Source organism: Octodon degus, unplaced genomic scaffold (genome assembly GCF_000260255.1).
Source record: "Octodon degus isolate 3935 unplaced genomic scaffold, OctDeg1.0 scaffold00019, whole genome shotgun sequence".
Taxonomy (NCBI): Eukaryota; Metazoa; Chordata; class Mammalia; order Rodentia; family Octodontidae; genus Octodon; species Octodon degus.
In genome coordinates this window covers 21238388-21252027 of record NW_004524595.1, presented here as the reverse complement: position 1 = coordinate 21252027, position 13640 = coordinate 21238388, and the positions used below count along the sequence as shown (strand labels likewise).

At 35.4% G+C, this 13640-nt stretch overlaps 1 protein-coding gene across 6 annotated transcripts in view; it reads left to right on the top strand.

Annotated features, from left to right (window-relative positions):
* Clock (clock circadian regulator) overlaps positions 1-13640 on the top strand; it is a 191857-nt gene that overhangs the window by 92901 nt on the left and 85316 nt on the right. For 5 of the 6 annotated variants that reach the window (XM_023710915.1, XM_004627517.2, XM_023710911.1 and 2 more), the window contains one exon: positions 6418-6508. The exons of the other annotated variant lie outside the window; for it this stretch is intronic. The gene's annotated coding sequence lies outside the window, so the exon portion shown is untranslated. The remainder of the gene's footprint in view (positions 1-6417; positions 6509-13640) is intronic. 6 annotated transcript variants of the gene reach the window in all.

Here is a 13640-nt window from a genome sequence, read left to right as displayed (position 1 = left end):
AGACCCAATGCTATTATGGACTAATGAACTCTTTTGGATTATTTTGCTGAGTTAACACACCTGTTATATTCAAATAACAGAACTTAACAAAAAAAGGGTATACAGATGAATGTCCATTTTTGTATCTGTGTATTCAAGGTGGTTGGGATTGATATATAGTTACATTTTCTTAATGAATAGAGTGATTTGTTGTAATGGTGTTTGTAGATAGGATATCCTGTCCACATCTTGTACAGCAATTAACCTCTTGGAGGAATGAATGCAAGGTGTTAATTATTGAAACTGTCCTGCCAGTTTCATTTGAAACTGCCTCCTTGCTATTTGTTTATCAATAAAATTATGGAAAAAATAAAATAAAAAATAAAATGAAATGTAGTATAAAGAAAAAAATCAAAGCATATACATAAAGTATTAGCTATGGAAGAACAAAATTAAATAGCATCTCATTCTACATTAGGTAAAAAAGACCAAATTGTGTAACAAACTAAACTAATTAAAAGACTGAAAGGTAAAAAACAGATGTGTCCTCTTTGAATTTTATATGTCGCAAACATACCTTTGAAAACTAAAGGTAAAATATTTTCTAGTTATAGAAACTTGAAATATTCTAATCCCTCCCGATGTAGCATATAGGAAATAACAAAGAGCGTAATGCAGAAGAGAACTTGCGGTATGCTCCTCAATGAAGAATAAAGAGCTCTCAAAATGATAGTTATGCAGGAATGTGTAAAATATAGTAGATGATCCCATTTAAAAGGTCATTAAAGATTTCTACGAAACAGTATCAATCTCATGTCGGGATACACATATTTTTTTCATATATGTGTGTGTATGTGTGTGTTTGTTTATACAAAAGACTGGGAATAATTAATATAAAGTCAATGGAAAATGGAAATGTACTTTTTAAAGCTTCTAATCCTAGGAGAAAATATCATACCCTGTCTTTTAAATAAATTGTAAGTCAAAGGTACAGTATAAATCTTAAAACAAAAATTAGGATTAAGCAATATTAAGAAAACTGAATAGTAATAAATTAAAAATTAAATGTTTCAAAACAATTAAACTAAGAAAAATTTCTCATGATAGAAAAGAATTACTAAGAATAAAACATAAGATAAATACTGGAATGGCAAATATATGACCACTTCTAGGACAGGATATCGCTCAAAGTTCTAGTATGTCGTGGACATGGACAGTGTCCATGACACTTACTGGTGGCCAGGTGTCACTTGTGGGACTGAGCTACTGGTATTTCCTTGATATCCACCCTGTAGACCTGGGTAGAATCATGACCCGTAGGGTATACAAGTCCATTTGTAGAGTATGCTGATGGAAATATTTTGCTGCTATATGCAAAAGAATAACTGAAAGATTGCTTTTGTATACCTCTTGTTCGCCTGTGTTTGTTTGCCCTATTTGCTGGGTTCTTTCCATTCTCATTCAAGGAGTTGTGGTTATTTTGTTTCCCCTCTAGAACATCTTTTAGTAGACTGTGTAGCCTTGGGTTTGTCATCATGAAATTCTTAATTTGTTTTTTGTCATGGAAGTATTTCACTTCTCCATTGTACTCGAGGGAGAGTTTTGCAGGGTATATTAGTTTGTGTTGGAATTTGTTTTCTTGCAAGACTTGTACTTTGCTCCTTGCTCTTCTTGACTTGATGGTTTGTGAGGAGAATCTGCCATTATTCTGATGGGTTTTCCTTTAAATGTGATCTGTTTCTTTTCTGTAGCGGCTTTTAGTGTACTGTTCCTGTGCTGAATTTCTGGGATCTTGATTATTATATGTCTGGTTGTGTTTTTAATTTAGTTGATGTTATTTGGAATTCTGTATGTTTTGGTTACCTGAGTTTCAAATAGTTTTCCCATGTTTGGGAAGTTTTCTGCTCTTACTTCTGTCCATATTCTTTTTATATCATTTGTATTGACTTCTTCCTTCTCATTGATGTCTATTAGTCTCATGTTGTTCATCTTTGAAGCATCTTGCAGGTATTGTGTTATTTTTTCCTGCATCCTAGTTGTTTTTGAGAAATCTTTTCTTACTTTTTCACTAACTGCAATGGTATCTTTAAGGCCTGAAAGTCTATTTTCACTTTCATTCAAATGGTTTGGTAGCTTGTGATTGAGGTTTTAATTTCCTGTATATCACTTTGAATTTGTTTTATGCGTTCTATTTTTTTCCTATCTTGCTCATTCAAGGATTTCATTATTTGTATATTCTGCTTTATTTCTTTTTATCAGTGTCTTCTTTAGAAGCCCTTAGTACTTCTTCCATTATGGTCATCATTTCTTGTTTTACTTCAGAAATCGATTCTGATCTGATTTCCTCTATACCTTTCTGCAGTTGTTTCTTTACTTCTGATGCTATTATTTCAGAGATTTCAGGTGTGTAAAATCCAATTTCTTCTGTGCTACTGTCTTCTGCATTTGTTCTGTGTGGACTCGGGGCCTGAGACTGCATTTTGTTCCTTCTTTTTGTTGTTTTGTATAGCACTGTCTTCTGATCTTTGGTGTAGAGCTTTGGTAGAGTTATTACCTTAACACCAGGTTGGATCTACCATGTTCAAACTCGTTCAAATGGGTGTGGCTTAGATCTGGTTGCTGTGCTCCACTTCTTCCTGTTGGAGCCCTTGGAGTTGAACCCTCTGTGCCACTCTGGCAAGGTGTTCTGCTCCTGAATCAGCTGAGTATGTCTTGCCTCTAGCCTCTTTGCACGGAGTTCTGTTGCAGGTTCCACACTGGGCCTGGGCTCTGGGTCGAATCTGTCTGTTGTTGTTTACTTCTTTTTCTTCTCTGTTTAATTGTTTGCCCTATTTGCTGGGTTCCTTCCATTCTCGTTCATTGGGTTCTGATCATTTTGGTCCCTCTCTTGAATATCTTTTAATGGTCTGTAGGGTTGGTTTTGTCATCATGAAATTCTTTAGTTATTCTTTGTCGTGGGAGTATTTTACTTCTCTGTCAAACTTGAGAGTTTTGCAGGGTGTAGTAGTCTGGGCTGGAATTTATTCTTATAGAGGACTTGAAGTACTCTAGTCCATGCTCTTCTTGACTTCATGGTTTGTGAAGAGAAGTCTGCCGTAATTCTGAAGCATTTTCCTTTAAATGTGACCTGTTTCTTTTCTCTAGTGACTTTCAGTATATTGATCTTGTTCTGGATTGATCTCAACTATTATATGTCTGGGTTTGGGTTTTTTTGTTTTCTTTTCTTTCTGTTTCTTTTTTGCGGAACTGGGGATTGAACTCGCCCTTGTGCTTGCCAGGGAAGCACTTATTCCACTGAGACATCTGCCCAGCCCTGGGTTGTTTTTTTTTTAATTGGATTGATGTTATTTGGACTTCTATGTGCTTCGGTTAGGGAAACTTCCCATATTTGGGAAGTTTTCTGCTAATACTTATATATGTATTAACTCCCTCTTTGCCATTGATGGCTATTAGTTTCACGTTGTTCATCTTTGCATCATCTTGCAGGTGATGAATTATTTTTTCCTTCATCCTAGTTGTTTTTAAGAGATCTTTTCTTACATTTTCACTAGCTGTGATGGTGTCAAGATCTGAAACTATCTTCACTTTTACTCAGTTTTGCAAGCTTGTGATGGAGATTTTAAGTTCCTCTATGTCTCTTTGACTCTGTTTCATGCGATCTGTTTCCTTTCTATATTGCTCAAAGATTCTATCATTTTTCTAATTTCTATTTTTTAATCAGTGTTCTTGAGAAGCAGTTATTAATTCTTTCATTATAGTTACCCTTTTTTTACTTCAGAAATTAGTTCTGATCTGATTTCCTCTATAGTTTCTGCAGTTGATTCTTCAGATGCTATTAATTCAGAGATTTCTCTTTTTATTTCAAAGGTTATTTCTGATCTGAATTCCTCTGTACCTTTCTGCAATTGTTTCTTTACTGCAGTCTATTAATTCAGACATTTCAGCTGTGTGATTCCCAGTTTCTTCTTTGGTAGTGTCTTCTACATTTGTTCCAGGTGGGCTCAGAGCCTGAGATTGCATATTGTTCCTTCTCTTTGTCATTTTGTATAGCACTTTCCTCTGACTTTTGGTGCTGAGCTTTGGTGCAGTTACAACCTTAAGCACCTACTGAAATTCTTACCCAAGTGAGATTATATGATTAAGGTAGTTATAGTTTTGTATTTACAGAACTATATAAGGAACACTAAAAATATGTAATATTTAGCAGTTGAGAAACTTTTGTAACTAGTGGCTTTGTATTTTAGACAGTGCAAGCAATCATTATGTCTATATAGCTAAGCAGATATTAAATTGGGAATTTGTATTTAAGTTAATTCTGCTAAGTTCTGTCTGATTGCTTCTCCTTGACATGCCTGGTGTTTTCCAGGCAGACTAGTTCACCCCAGTTACCTTTTGCTCCCTCTCTCAGTTAATAGAGAGAGAGAGAGGATACTTTTACAGATCTTGATCTAGCGAAGTGTTTCAGCTTACCAGGTGCAGATCTACAAAGTTTGAATTCATCCAGTTGTACCTGGCTTAGGTCTGGCTGCTGTGCTCAGCTTCTTCCTGCTGAAGCCCTTGGAAGTGGACCTGCTGTGCCCCTCTGCAAGATGTTCTGCTCCCCGATAAACTGGGTGGTTCTGGCCCCAGCCTCTCTGCAGGGACTTCAGTAGCAGAGTTTCACACCAGGCCTGTATGCCAGGCCTGGGCTGGGTCTGCAGGGGTCCAGAGAGCAGGACAGAAGTTCTCATTCACAAGTGGGCCTGAGTTGGGTCTGGAAGGATTCAGCAGGTGAAAGGGAGTGCAGAAGCTCTCCTACATACATGCACGGCCTAGGCTTGCACGGTGGCAGAAGTTCTCACTCACACACTGGGCCTGGGCTGGTTCTGCAGTGGTTCAGAGGGGTCAGGAGCACAGGGCTGAAGATCTCATTCACATGCTGGGCTTGGGCTGGGTCAGGAGGGATACAGCAGGCACAGGGGAGCGCAGAAGCTCTCCCACAAACTCCTTGATCTTTTTAAAAAGTCTTAGTTTCGCCATTTTTGTCTTCTGTGTTTCTCTGTTCTTTGTTTTTTCCTTCTGCTGACTGTTGGCTTAATTTGTTACTTTTCTAGTTCTTATTTGTGATTATTTTTCTAGCGCCTTGTACAAAATTAGATTACTTAAGATCTTTCTTAATTTTTTATGTAGACGTTTACTGTAGTGGTACTCATTTTGCTATATGCCGTAAACTATTGGTTTGTTGTATTTTTGTCTCAAAATATTTCTGACATTCTCTTGATTTTTTTCCATTGCACCTTTGGTTAGTTGAGGGTGTGTTGTTTAATTTTTCATGTTTGTCAATTTTCCAGTTTTCCTTCTATCTTCATTGCTGTTTTTATTCCACTGCAGTCACAAGAATGCTTGGTATGATTTGAATCATCTTAAACTTGTTAATAACATTTTTGTGAACTCTCATGTAATCTGTCCTAGATTATGTTCTCTGTGCACTTAAAAAGAATGTGTATTGTGCTGCTGTGGACAAGTTCTGTAAATATCTGTTCAGCTTATTAGGTCTGTAACGTTGTTGAAGTCTGGAGTTTCTTAATTTTCTGCCATCTGTACATTTTGAACAGTGGAGTATTGAAAGTGCCTTTTGTGTAGTTGTTTCTCTTTTCATTTCTGTTGGTAATGGCTTATGTGTGGATACTCTGGTGTTAATGAATATATGATTACAGTTGTAACTTTCAAATGAATTTTGTATATAATGTTTTGTCTTATCCAATATAAGTATATCCACTCACACTTTTCTTTGGTTTTTATTCTTTTACTTTCAGCCTAATGTGAATCTCTGATAGGTAGTTTATAGCTAGATTTTTTTTTTTTAAATCCAGACAACCTCTCAATATCTTTTGATTGGGGAGTTTAATTCACTTATATTTAAATTAGATGCTGAAAAGGAATGGCTTGTTTTCTATCTTGAAGCGGTCTTGTTCTTGTTTTCCTTTCTGTTTTTGTCTTCTTTTACATTCTGTTAATCTTTTGGTATTACCCTTTCATTCTTTTCTTTTGTATATCTTCTATAAATATTTTCTTTCTTGTTAATATGGGACTTGCATAGAAATAACTTTGAACAACCTATTTTAAGCTTATACCTTCAATTGCATATGAAACCTCTGCTTTTATTCTCTATTTTATGTTATTGATCTCACAAATTACATCCATTTATATTGTATATTTATTAACATTTTTGTGGTTGTTTTACTTTTTTCTTTTAAATTCTATACTAGAATTAAGTGAGTTTATTCATTATTTTAAAGGTACTTCATTTTCTCTCAATGAATTTATAGAACTTCTTATTTGTTAGCCAATTTTGTTGCACAGTTCTAAATTTTGTTTTAAAATTATTAAAAAACCTTTTTAATAGTGAAATTTTATATAAGTTGGATAAACCTAACATTAATTTTCTTGCTTAAACAGACTTCTGAGATTGATGGTTGGTCATATAGAAGAAGCCCTTGAACCTATAGTATTCTGAAAAATCAGTTCAAAAGATCGAAAAGTACAAAAGGTAAAGATAGGTGCATCTTAGAAGGCACCGTACAATGATGTTTTTCCAAAATATTTTATAAAGGAACCTATAAACACTTTGACACACTTTCTCGTTTGTGTTAATGTATTGCGAAGCATTCACTCTGCAGCAGTTATGTCCAGATACTACTTCAGATAATCGGTATACAGTGGTGAACAAGATAGAAGTCATCTGTTCTCTCATTAGGGAACACAACCAGTTAAGAAATGAGGAATTTGTGTAGTACTGTACAGGGAATTAAAAGGGTGTGCTAGAGACTTGTGACTAACTTTCATTAGGTAATCAGAGAAGGGTCATCCAAAAAGAGTCATTGTGTTTGAGATAGAATGGCAAGAAAGTGCCAGATATGTGCAGAATAAAAAAGTAAATCTTGTAAAAGAATAGTCTTTTATTCAGAGTCTACCATGTTTCCCAGCATTAGGACAAGAGTAATCATGTTATACTTAAGGAATGGAGAGCAAATTTGGCTGGAATATGGTAATGGATAAAGTACATTAGTCAGTACTTACTAGAGCCAGCTATAGAAGAGTGCAAGAGATCTCTTGGCACACTAAAGACCCAAAGCATCCAGCTAAAGGCCTAGATAGAACCCACAGCAATTTCCTCCATGAATCCACCTGGAGGCCTAGAGCCCGTGACAATTTCTCATGCAATTTTGTATCAAGGAACTGCACTGGGAAGGCCCAAATGCCATTATAGAAGTTAGAATGTCTGCTCCAGCCAGGTGAAGGATCTGTGCCAGCAGGCTGAAGGATCTGCACTGGAGCCAACAAACAGTACTCAGGCCAAAGACCAGGACTTCCCACCCCCAAGAGAATAGCAGAGAAAGAATAGCCAACTTTGTTGTTTTCTTTTTTTTCATAATTTTACTGATAAATAGCGATGAGACATTTTCAAACCAAATTGCTAGGACAGTTTCAATAATTAACACATTGCATACATTCTTCCTAGTGAGTATTTGCTGTACAAGATGCAGACATGATATCCTATTTATAAATTCTATTAGAACAAATCCTTCCATGCATTAAGAGAATGTATGTATCTATCCTAACCATTTTGAACACACAGATACAAAATGGACATTCATCTGTATCCCCTTTTTTGTTAAGTTCTGTTATTTGGATATTATAGGTGTGTTAACTCAGCAAAATATTTTAAAAGAGTCCAGTAGTCCATAATAGTATTAGGTCTTCCGCTTCACTGGCAATATCAGAAATTGTTGACCTGAGTTCCCTACAGCTCAACATAACAGCATGGCTTTACTTCTTATACATCGTTTTTATACTTTTCTGCTGGATGGTTAAGACCAAGGTAAAGCAGGACCTATGCAACAAGAGTTGTAGCTTTTGGATCTGATAGGTCAGTGAAATCCCCTCAGGATTTATGCTGAGATCCTATACCTCAGATTGTAGATCTTTTGTTAGTGTCAGCCATGTGGATAAGTCACGGCCATTGCTTGGTCATTGCGCTCTCTGTGAAAGCCTGAGAGAATGTTTTCTCTCCATGTGACTCTCCTTAGGCACACTCTACATCATCGATCACTTTCCTATTTGGCCCCATGATCTCCTTGATCAGAAAATTTGGGTCACTACCGAGTTACATGGTGTAACAGTACAAGTTCTCATATGTCCTGAGTCTTAAGACCTTGGAAGGCTAGGGCCAAAATGTTGGCTTTCCTTGAGGCCCTCCTTTTTCTCTAATTTTGGTCTGCAAACTTAGCTTGTTAACCCTCCAGAAGACAAGCTTATTGTTATTACCATACAACCTAGGCTGTTAAGCTTAACCTCACTATCTGTCTGAATATCAAACATCTTAGGCATAATATGGAACAGGTATTTTTCATCAAGTATTGATATGTTGAACTTTAGGTCCCTATAGAATATGATGAAAAAACATTTAAGAATTAGAGTATATTTTAAAAATAGTCATAAAAATTATATAATTCTTATGTTTACACATAAGTCCAAGAATCTAATCATATACAACCTTGAAGCAGGACAGTCCCACAGCATTCCTTTTCCTGTCTCCTGCCAAGAATAGCCAACTTTGTATCATGATACAAAGTTACGGCAAATTTCTCCAGAAAAATCAACAGCATTCAGTCTTCCCCTCCTTTTCTCTCTTTATGTGGTTCTGCAACCATCTACAGGTGAGCCTTTAATGCTACACTGACCCAGTACCACCAGGCATTCTAACTTACGTTGACCATGAGCTAATCCACCACAAAAAGTATATGGAGAGGAGAGTACATGGAGGCCAGGTTGGGAAAGAAAATTGAGACAGAAACTTTATTGAGGAGAGTCAAACATTCTGAAATGACTATGATATTTAGATCACCTTTAAAATCTGGAGAAATGTCAAAATGATAGTGTGGATATGTGACCACAGTTGAAAAATTTTAACAAATAGAAGTGATGAAGAAGAGATTATAATAACTCACTTGGGTCCCAAATTTACTGATCAAGGAGATTATGGGGCCAGAGCGGAAAGTGATCGATGATGTAGAGTGTGCCTAAGGACAGTTACATGAAGAGAAAACATTCAGGCTTTCACAGAGAACAAATTGATCAAGCATTGGCCATGACTCATGGCTAACGCTGACAAAGGATCTACAAACTGAGATACAGGATTTCAGGTTAAATCCTGAGGAGATTTGACTGACCTTGTCACATACAAAAGTTGGATTTGTTGTTACATAGGTCTTGCTTTATCTTGGTCTTAACCATCCAGCAGAAAAGTATAAAAACGAAGTATAAAAGGTAAAGCCATATTAATATGATGAGATGTAAAAGGCTTAAATCAACAACTTCTGACATTGTTAGTCCTATGGATAACCCACTACTATTATGGTCTACTGGACTATACTGGATTATTTTGCTGAATTTGTGCACCTACAGTATTTAAATGACAATGGAATACCCATCTCTGACAAAACTAAACAAAAAGGGATACAAATGAAGGACCATTTTATATCTATATATACAAAATAGTTAAGATAGACATACAGCTACTTACTCTTAATTCATAGAGAAGGATTTGTATTAATAATGTTTGGACAAGATATCATGTCCACATTTTGTAGTATGAATAACCATGACAAAGACAGCAATATGTAATGTATTAATTATTGAAACTATCTTACTAATTGGTTTTGAAACTGTCTCATTGCTATTTGTTTCTCAATAAAATTAATTTTTTAAAAGAGATTATGTTTAATAAATAGAAGCAGTTATCTACATCACAACTACCAGGAGCTCAAAAAGAGAATGCAATAAAGTACCCATTAGATATGACAATATCCAATTATGTTAGATGTTTCTCTTATTATTAAAAGTGAAAATTCTCAGTGAAGCGGTAGGAATAAAAGTCTAAGACTGGGGCCGGGGAGATGGCTCAGTAGAATAAGCGCTTCCCTGGCAAGCGCAAGGGCCTTAATTCAATCCCCTATTCCACACACACTAAAAAAAAAAAAAAAAAAGTCTAAGACTGATGAGAAAAAAAAAAAAGACTGATGAGAAGTGAAATATTTTTAGCTAGATATGGCAAACAATTAATTTTCAAAATGCAATTAAATTTCACTAATTTTTGAAACACCATTAAAGCATTTAGCTATAAATAAAAGTTCATAAATGATGCAACTTCACAAAGACAAGGGGAATGGGATCACAAACAATAACAACAGAATTTTGAAAACTGACTTGCTAAAAGAAATGTAGTAACTTTCTTTCCTAGAATCTTGAACAGGTTTTGGGAAAATTTAGAAACTTCTTAGCACTATAACACCTCTAACATTTTCATGAATGGGAAAATATTTTGCTCCTAAAATTAAGAGTGATAGTGGTACTAGGACAGGATGATTCTTTTTTTTTTATTTTTATTCATTTTAATGAGACAAAAGATAAAATAGCAGTGAAACAGTTTCCAAACAGATTAGTAGGACAGTTACAATAAGTTAATACATTTCAGTTTACTTTCTTTGTAGTAGTTATTTAGAGGACAAGATGAAGAAATACTCATAGAAAACAAATACATGAAAAAATGTTAATCACTAGTCATTTGATAAATTCAAACTAAAACAACACAGAGATTCCATATCGCCCCAGAAAGAATAGCCACCACCAAGAAGTCAACCAACGACAAAGGGGCTAGTAGGACTGTGGGAGAAAAGGCACCCCTCTACGCTGCTGGTGGGAGTGCAAGCTGGTACAACCACTACGGAAATCAGAGTACAGACTTCTCAGAAAGCTAGAATTGGAGGTCCCACTCAACCCAGGTGGTTACTTTTTTGGTATTTTTGGAAATGAACTGAAATCATCAACAGGATGATTCTTTACAAGTTTATTTAAGAGGTGATTATACTCTTTAAAAACATACAAAATTGATATTTTGAAAGTGAACCAAAAACAAAAGACGTTTTAAAAAGGGAGCAGCCTGCTCAGGTCCACTTCTGTCCCTCTCTTGGACGGAAGCTTTCTTTCCTCCAATAAAAATAATCTGCTTAAAAAAAAAAAAGAAAGAGAAAAGGAGAGAGAAAAACTAAGAAAATAAGGGGCATTGTTTAGGACTCCAGCATTCATACACTAATACGAGTTCTAGAAAGGTAATAGCAGAAATAAAGCAAGAAACAAGAAATAGGGAATGATTTGAGCAAACTCCAGAATACACCAGGCCTGCTATGATGGCCCTGCCCCTGGGAAATGCTGAGGGGTCAGTTAAGACTGGGCATGGTGGTGCTTGCCTGTAATCCCAGCTCTTGGAAGGCTATAAACAGGCAGATCACTCCAAGTCTGATCTAGTAGTGAGACCCTGAACCCCTCTAGACCCTTCCCTAAAGTACAAAAAAAAAAAAAAAAGAAAGAAAGAAAAAAACTCCAGAATGAAAAGTCATGAGTTTTCAGTTAGAGCTTATTTAGTGACCAATACTGATGTAAAAACAAATCCAAAACAGGACACATTACTAGTTTAGAACAAAGTATGGCTTCTAGAGTGAAAGAACTAGAAAGTTGAATGTGAAGAATTAGTAATCAGAGGGCTTTGGACTTTTTTTTTTTTCCCAGTACCAGGGATTGAATTCAGGACCCTGTGCTTGCCAGGCAAGTGCTTATTCTACTGAGCTATCTCCCCAGCCCCGCTTTGGACTTTTTGATAGCATATTACAAATGTGAAGACAGTGCAGCCTTCAGACTTCTTTTTTTTTTTTTTAAGAGTCCAGAGTTCTCTTACTGTTTTAAGAGGAAGCAAATATTTTCTTTTTGTTTTGTTTTGTTTTTTATTGAGAAATAAATATGAATGAGACAGTTTCACAGCTGATTAATAGGACAATTTTGATAATCAATACATTGTACATTGTTATCTTTTTAGTGGTTAGAATTCTGATGGGAGAAATGATTTCTAACCCAGTACAGAAGTGAACTACTCTTGATTAAAGGTGGAGATGGATTCAGGGTGGGTGTGGGTGAGTGATGTTGAAGATTGAACCAGAACCTTGTACATGATAGGTAAGAACTTCATTGCTGAGCTATGCCCCCAATCCTTTCTCTTCTGTATTTTGATACAGGGTCTTGATAAGTTGCTCAGGCTGGCCTCAAATTTGTTATCTTTTCTATAAATCATAAATCTAAGGATTAAAGATATATTAGTGACTGTTTCAGGCTTGTAGAATCTTAAAAAAAATAGCATTCCTGTACACAACAAACTCAATGAGAGAGAAATTAGGGCAACCACACCCTTTATAATAGCATCCAAAGAAAAGGAAATACTTAGGAATCCATCTAATAAAAAATCCATCTAATAATATAAAGGATCTATATATTGAAAATTACAGTACTCTGAAAAAGGATATTAAAGAGTCAGTCTGATAATGTAAAGATATACCTTCCTCATGGATAGGGAGAACCAACATAGTGAAAATTGCCATGCTCCCAAAATTTTTATACAGATTTAATGCAGTACTGATTAAAATACCTCATAGAACTAGAAAAAAAAATTGTAAAGTTTATCTGGAACCAGAAGAGACCTAGAATTTCAAAGGAAAGGCATGAGGCATCACAATCTCTGACTTGAAATCATACTACAAAGCTACTGTGATAAAGTCAGCAAGGTACTGGCAAAAAAAACAGACCTGAGAACTAGTGGATGAGATTAAAAGATGCAGACACTGCTTCAAACACAGTCACATTATCTTTGACAAAATGGCCAAACTTATTCACTGGAAGAAAGTTAGCCTCTTCAATAAATAGTCCATGTCCATCACCATGCACTAAACTAAATTCAAAATGGATTGGAAATGTGTATATTAAAATAGGAACATTAAATTACTAGAAAAAGTGGGTAGAAATCTTGAAGACAAGAATCAATAGAGACTTCATGAACAAAACTCAGACCACACAGGAAACACTTCAAAAAATGAACAACTGGGATCTCATCTTATTAAAAAGCTTTTGAATATCACAAGTCATCAACAGAGTGAAAAGACAACCCACAGAGTGGGACAAAATTTTAGTCAACTGTCCCTCAGACAAAGTATTTATATCTAGAACATACAAAGAATTGAATAAAATCAGACCCAAGTCAAAGACCCAGTGCAAAAATGGGCATCTGAGATGAGAACATACACTTCTCAAATGAAGAAATACAATTAGTAAATAAATATATGAAAAAATATTGAACATAGTTGGTTATTCAGGAGATGCAAATTAAAACAACACTGAGATTCCATCTTACCCAGGTAAGATGTGGGAAAAGAAACCCCTGTCCACTTTGGTGGTTTTCTAATTGACTCCAATTGATAGTATGTTGTTTTTCTTTGCTTCATCTTGCAGCTGTTGAATTGATTTTTCTTGAATTCTATTTTTTAGATATCTTTATTGTTGTTGTCACACTTTTGTTCTTGTATTGTAGATCTGGTATTCTGTCTTCCCCTTCATTCAGTCTGTTGTGTATACTTTCAGTGAAATTTTTACTGTGGTGTTCTCTTTCCTTTCATTAAACCTATTGTATATACTTTCAGTGAAATTTTTAATTTCCTGGATATCCGTTTGAGTCTGTTTTATGGCTTCCTTTTTTTTTTTTTTTTTTTATGTTGGACATTCATGGTTTCCATTGATTTCCT